The 7,062-nt window shown below is 38.2% G+C and overlaps 1 non-coding gene across 1 annotated transcript; it reads left to right on the top strand.

Annotated features, from left to right (window-relative positions):
• The first annotated feature begins 344 nt into the window (after nucleotides 1–344).
• On the top strand, nucleotides 345–451 carry LOC122060267. Its single transcript, XR_006134296.1, has one exon. It is a non-coding gene; the product is annotated as a small nucleolar RNA R71 (small nucleolar RNA).
• The last annotated feature ends 6,611 nt before the right edge of the window (nucleotides 452–7,062 follow it).

Below are 7,062 nucleotides of genomic sequence, written 5' to 3'. Positions count from 1 at the left end.
CTTCTATGACATGTCCAGGGGACTGGCACCAAACACACATCTTAACCAAATTGACTTATGATTGCTCTCTAGGAACAATAGCCTCAATCCTCTTGATTAGGCTATCCAAATGGGCTTCTTTGGCTACTATCCCATCCACAAAATATCCTTTCTCTCCTATAGTTCTTTCACTCTCTTGGGTTGATTCCCACTCACGGGTTTTGTTAGCTAAGTCAAGTAAGAATTCCTATGCATTTTCTTCATCTGTAAAGGATGTGAATCCCTCAGGGCACATATACTCTATCATTTGTTTAGTTGGGTAATCAATACTCTCATAAATTATTTGACATAAATGCCATAAGTCTAGGCCATGGTGAGGGCATTCTTGGAGTAGATCCTTGAATCTCTCCATAAGTTTGGATAAGGACTCACTAGGATTTTGCCTAAACTAAAGGATATCACTTCTAAGCTTATTGGAATTTGTGAGTTGGGAAAAACTTCTTAAGGAAGATAACTGTGAACTGTTTCCATGAGGTTATGGAATTTGTGGGTAACCCATACAACCACTTCTCAGCTTGGTCTTTCAATGCAAACGTGATGAACCTAAGCTTAACAACATCATCAGAAAGCTGTTGGATCTTAATTAGAACACATACTTCTTCAAATTCCCATAGAAATAGGTATGCATCTTTAGAGGTCAGCCAATGAAAGTGGAGCAACATGGTGATGTACTGAGATTTGAGCTCAAAATTATTACCTTGGGCTTATGGTAGAACTATGCAGGAAGGTCGGGCTGCTCTAGTAGGGTAGAACCTATCTTTCAGAGATTTAGTTGGAGGGTTTTGCTGTTGGTCTCTCATATTGAAGGGTTTTAAAGAGAGCAAATGTATAGTGTCACTACTTGTTGGATCTCTTTTTTCTAAGCGATTCTTAGTATTAAGTACCCACCTAACACTCATGCAATAGAAAACTATTCACAACTAGAGTACGACAAGTACAAAAGAATGGAAAGAAAAACTTTTTTTAATTATTTTTTTGATTTTTTTGGTTTTTTGGGAGCTTACCAGCTGGGATCTGGAGTTGCTCTGATTAATTCCTGAGATATTACAACAGGGCGAAACCTATCTTTATCATTCTGTGAGGCTTAACGATCTCCACCGATACAACTATTGTTACAAGTTGTTCTTCTCAGAAATTCAATAAAAGAAAAGGAAAAACAAAATAAAGCAAACAAAGCACTCCGATTTACCAGAAGAAAGCAAAAAATAACATGGAACTGTCTCCTTGGCAACAACGCCAAAATATTGTTAGGATTTAAAATGTAACCGCAAGCGTATAGATCAGTGTAACTACGGGTCGAACACATGGAGAGCAGCCACTTTATTTTTGGCTTCTTTTAATAATGCGAAAGTGAACCGATTAATGGTTGTGATCTAATTCTAACTACCATCCTAAACATATGTATCTAAAATAATGTCCTAATCATCCGTCATCTAAGAATTTAAATATGCAAGCTACGCAATTAAAATTAAAAAAATAAATAATTGAAAATAAACAACCCACGCAATTAAAAGCAATGAAGGAAAAAATTGCTGAAATAAAAATAAGGTAAAAGAAATGGGATAAAGCTAGAGAGAGGCTCACAAGTAGGTTTCTCTACTTAGCTCACGGGATGCATCATAATATGAGATTCCCTACTTGACCAGAGAGTCACTCTTATAAAGGTTACTCTACTTGGCTTTAGGAAAAGGGAGGCAATTAAAAGAAAAATAATAAAATGATGGTTTTATGGCTAGGAGGGGCAAAACCAACACATACACTAGCCATGAACCTTGGGGGAAAGGAAAAACAATAATGTAACGACTGAAATTAAAATCCTAAATTAAGAAAGAAAGGGTAGTCAGAAGAGGGAATGAGAGGGGGGGAGAAAAGACTATTGAAGAAGCCTACCTACCTGAATCAATGCTTGAACTTGAAAGCTTGGGTGATTTTGAGATACTGTCAACCCTAAAAAACAGATCCATAATGAACCAAATCTGAAATTTCTAGGTTTGGAGAAAACAAATCTTGAAAAAAAAAAAACTGAACTTGAAAAAGAGATGTTCCACGGCTCGTGATCTTGTCACCTAGATCTAAGCCTAGAACTATAACTTAAAAATTACAACTCAGTTGCATAAATTATAAACATAAAAGGCTGAATAAAAATAAAAGAGTGCTTGTATTAATTGAAATTAAAAGCTATTACAAAGGTTTAAAGCAAAAAAAAGAAGAACTAAAACTAAAGAGAGTGAGAGAGAGTGAGAGATCAACTAAAAAAAAACCCTAGAAGAAGAATAAAGTGTCTTCTCTCCTCTTACATGAGTTGTAATTATAGGGAATGGGGAGGTAGGATAACAAATTTCTCTTTCCTAAAAGGAAAAACCCATAGTTGGTAGGTGAGATCTTTTGAGACCAAAAGTGCTAAGGTGGAGGAGAGAGAAGAGAGAAATAAACTTGGAGAAATTTTCTACAATGATTTGCTTATTTTCTTTCCTTTTTTTTTTAAATTTATTTTTCTCTTCTTTTTCTCCCTCTCTTCAAATCTTGAGACCTCCTACTGAGCAAGGGAATTTTGCACACCATAGCTCACCAACTATACTAGGTATTTGTTGTTGGAGAGATATGACGCTCGATAATGCTTAAGGCCTTTAAAATACAAAACCTGCAAAAAGAGAGTAAAACCCATGGTAGCTTCATTCTAAATATGTAAAAATACATGCTTTACTACTTAGATTTCACATATAAATGTGCTCATCAGGATGTACTAGAGAATGACAAGTGATTCCGCCATGGATTTCCCATTATGAACAAGCACAGTACCCTCTTATAAACAGGGATAAGTTGCAGAAGCAACTCACCCTTGTTTCTTAGATCTTGTTCTAAGAATTCGTATTCCACTCTCTTTAGATTCAGAGCCATTCAATACTATGAATAAAAGGATTACCATGCTCCCAACGGTTTCAAATCAGAGCTCCCCACCATGGCTGCTTTGTTGTCTTCACTTAGAATTACCAAAAAAAAAAAAAAAAAAAGTAGCCATGAACCCGCCCCCTTTTCCTCTGATTCCTCATCTCTTCTCTCCCCTCTTTTCTTTTCTTTCCCCAAAAACCCTAACAACCACCAACCCTTCCATCCAAATCCCAGTTGAACTTCTATCCCTCTTTCTTTCTCTTCTTTTAGCCGCAGCTGCTGCTGCTGCCTCTCTTTTTCTCTCAAACCCCAATCTAGCGGTTGATAATGGTTGAATCTGCGAAGTAGGAAGGAGGTCTTCCACTGCGAGCATATTACTAGTACTGTAGACGTGTTAAACAAGAATGAATTCGATATTCTCTGATTGTCCTCATTAAGGGTGTTATCAACCTGGTTATATGCGCATCTGTCCGTGACCCTGTATCGAAGGTGCTTCAATGCTCTTTAATACTGAATAAAGGCAAGAGCGTGGGTGCTTGGGCGTTCATGATACTTCTTGCTACAAATCAGACTGGATGTTTTCAGATTTCATCTGAGTGAGAGCAGGTGTGCAAAACTCTATTAGATGTGCAAAACTCTATTAGATGGATTGATAACGGGTTTGTTGTGATCAAGCATCAACTTGTCCTTTGAATGTTTGCTATAGTTTTGACTATTCTAATGGCCACAAGCTGTTTGATGAAATGTTGACAAGGAATATGAACATTTTATAATTAAGAGTGCATTTGACAAATAAATGTATCCAAACAATGTTCTCATTCTTAGTTAAGAATGCGTTTTAGAATATGAAAATGGGAATGTGCATTCTTATTTTAATGCATACCAAATACAGCCTAAGGAACTTTAGTGATTAAATTTTCGAAGGGCAGGACTGGGGCCTTGGGTTGGGGTCATGCCAGTGTTGGTGCTTTACTCAAGTTAATGTTGTCATGCAGATTGAGCCTTAGGAGAGGCAAAGGACAGCGGGAGCTATACTGAAATACGTCAAATCTTCAGCCGTAGAAAGCTCTAGTCCACGAGATAGATTGGATGAAACAACACTTGACCAGAGAGACTGTCCCAATATGAAACCATAGCTCATCAGCTACTTTCAGCTAGGTAGGTCAAGGGCCAAAGCATCAAGGACGAGAGGTTTATATACGTTGACTGTCACCGAGATTAGAAGTCAGAATGACGGATCAGGGGGGAAGTACTTTTCCCAAGCAAAATGAGTGTCCTCCCAAGCATGGTTTCAAGTATTGGTATTGTATCGGTATTGGCTAAGACTAATACTGATACTTGACCAATCCAAATCGGTTGCCCTTATTGTTTCAGTGGTAAAACAGCACAAAAATGTGTTTTTTTTTTTTTTTTTTTTGTTTAAGCAAGGGCAAAAGTGACTGATACACATCCATCCTTACCGAATCAATTCGTATCATATCGATATCGGCCGAGAGCGATAACTAAATCCTTGCTTCCAAGTCTTGAATTCATATTGTAAGAGAAAACACGAACTCTTGAATTTAAACAGGAGTGACTATTGGATAAACATATATTCCCTATCTAGTTAATTAGATTATATTTTTAGGTTGCTGTAAATAATATTTTACTTCGATATGCGCACATTGTAATTTCACTAGGCTATGTTTGAAAGGAGTCAAAAGAAAAGAAAAAGAAAACAAAATCGATTGTAACGCTATTTCCTACCGGGGCCAAGATAAAAATCTCGTCTACAAGACGAGAAAACTTGGTAACTAGGATATGGGCGAGAAAACTTTGCCTCGATGAGTTGAAGGCCTTGTGGAGAAGATCGTGTTATGGGCAAGAAAACTTTGCTTCGATGAGTTGCAAATCCTGTGGAGAAGATATGAAAGTTGCGAGAGGATCACTCATAACAAATGGCAGGGCAGCAACACGGCTTCATTTGCTAGTGCCATTACTTATGACGGTTTTCGGATGACACCTTCCTGTAACGGGGTGATTCTGCAAAGGTGGCAAGGATCGGGCAGCTCTAGGTCATCATGGGGTTGCAGGTAACGGGGATAGAAGGGGTGGCAAGGTATAGCTGGAATGGGTGTATGTTGGACGGTGGCAAGGGAAGTTGTGTTGAGATTTGTGAGTGGGTGTGCTGTGCACAATAATGGGGATATCGGAGGGGTGAGAAAGGTGCAGTCGAAGTCTTCTGGGTGAGCTGTGGATGGAAAGGATGGCTGTGCAAGAACAGGTAGCGCATAAAATGTCACTACGCGTAGGGCCGCATCCGCACCTAGAAGTGTAAGTGTGAGATGTTAGTTGTGAAATGTAAAAACTAATTTATCTTTATTATTCTCTCTCTGAAGGTAAGTGATGTAACCGTTGTAAGTGTTACAGCAGTCCAAAATTCATTAGACCCAAGTACAGCCCTGGTACCAACCCTACCAGAAGAACAAAAATAATCCCTACAACAGCTAATCACTCCAAAATAGAGCCCCTACAGCAGAGGTTGGAATCGTTCCCATACCCATCTGGAACAATGATGGAGGGCTTTGCTTGCTGCCACTTGTGACCCACTTGTGACTCAATTCTCTCATCAACTGGAAAGTCCTTGTGACATGCATAGCTGGAATCTTTGTATTTCGCTTCCTTCCTTCTATTTTCTTATGTCTAACCTTGATTTCTGCCACCTTTGAAAGCCCCTTGAAGCAGTAGGGGAAAAATACCTCTTTGATTGAAACCACAACAGGCTTACCCATGAACTTAGGCAATTTTGAATGTTACTTGGAGCGATAGGGGAAAAGTACCTGTTTGATTGAAACCAATGTCATCCAAACTTAGAAATCGCAGTCAGCAGGAGACAATAGAAAATGCTTTCTTATCTCCTCGTTTCACAAGTCGTCGGTGGAACCAGCAGTTCGTCCAGAAGATTTTCTAACTCACCGGCCGGTTGTTACAGTCAAGTAACCTGGGAGGATAGGAAGATGAGCTTCGTCAAGGTATTGCAATGAAAGGGTAGTCCCACCATAGTCCAGGGGAGGTTCATGTAATTGTTCAAAACATGGAGATTTTGTAACAGTACCATAGGACACCATTTTTGGTTTCCAGCAATGCCTTAGTTTTGTCATTTGAAGCTTGATTATGATGATTATTTCTCACATTCTAACATAGGTCTAAGTTAGCAGTAGAAATGGTGTGATGAATACTTTGGGTAATGAGTAGTTATAATCAAATATCATGAGGACAATGAAGGGTAATTTTGGATGTCTATTATCCACACCAAGCATATGTCTTTGAATAAGTTGATCTAAAAAAACCGATTCTTTTGAGACCCTGGATTGCATCATTACCTAGCCAATGGATCTTCCATTTGGGTTTTAGTTTCTCCATGTTGTCATTTTCTAGTTGATCTGGGGCTGGTGTTCTTCCTAAATAATCAAAATCCTATGAACTTGGACCCATTCATGAAGACAAGGTTGTAACATTCCACTGGAGGAAGATCTATGCTGATACAATCTTGTCTTCATGAATGGGCCCACATCTTCATGATATAGAATGGCATCTGCATTGTGGACATCGGCCACAGAAACTTAACATCCTCAGGCATAACTTCAACCTCATCCCGACCCAAAAGTGTGTTGTAAGAGGTCGAAGTGCTCCCAATTAAACGATTAGCTATGCCAAACACCAACACCAGAGGTATTCAATGACATATTGACATGGACTCAGGTTTTGGGTGAAGAGAGAACTTCTCATCATGGAATATAAGAGAATGCATACTGATTATTTGATGATTGAGAATCTTACGAGAATGCATGAATATACGAATATGGGATAATATGTGGTGGAATTTTAATTTAGATTTTTGACACATGCATAGCCAATCCATGATATTTTCTAACTAATAGATGTGAGAAGTAGATAATTATCTTTTCTCTATTTTGAAAAGAGTTAATAAACTATTTGTCATCGAAAATTATGAAATACAGTATGACAATAAGTTTCTTCAAACCTGCTTCACTGTGGAATCTATATAAGGATATGTCACGTAGTTTTACTTGTGTCATGCCAAAAAATTGTCACTATTCTGACCATTAAATATCTACAGAATCATATATATAT

This window comes from Macadamia integrifolia, chromosome 13, assembly GCF_013358625.1.
Source record: "Macadamia integrifolia cultivar HAES 741 chromosome 13, SCU_Mint_v3, whole genome shotgun sequence".
NCBI classification, from domain to species: domain Eukaryota; kingdom Viridiplantae; phylum Streptophyta; class Magnoliopsida; order Proteales; family Proteaceae; genus Macadamia; species Macadamia integrifolia.
The sequence above is the reverse complement of the archived record's forward strand: the minus strand, read 5'-3'. Positions and strand labels throughout refer to the sequence as shown.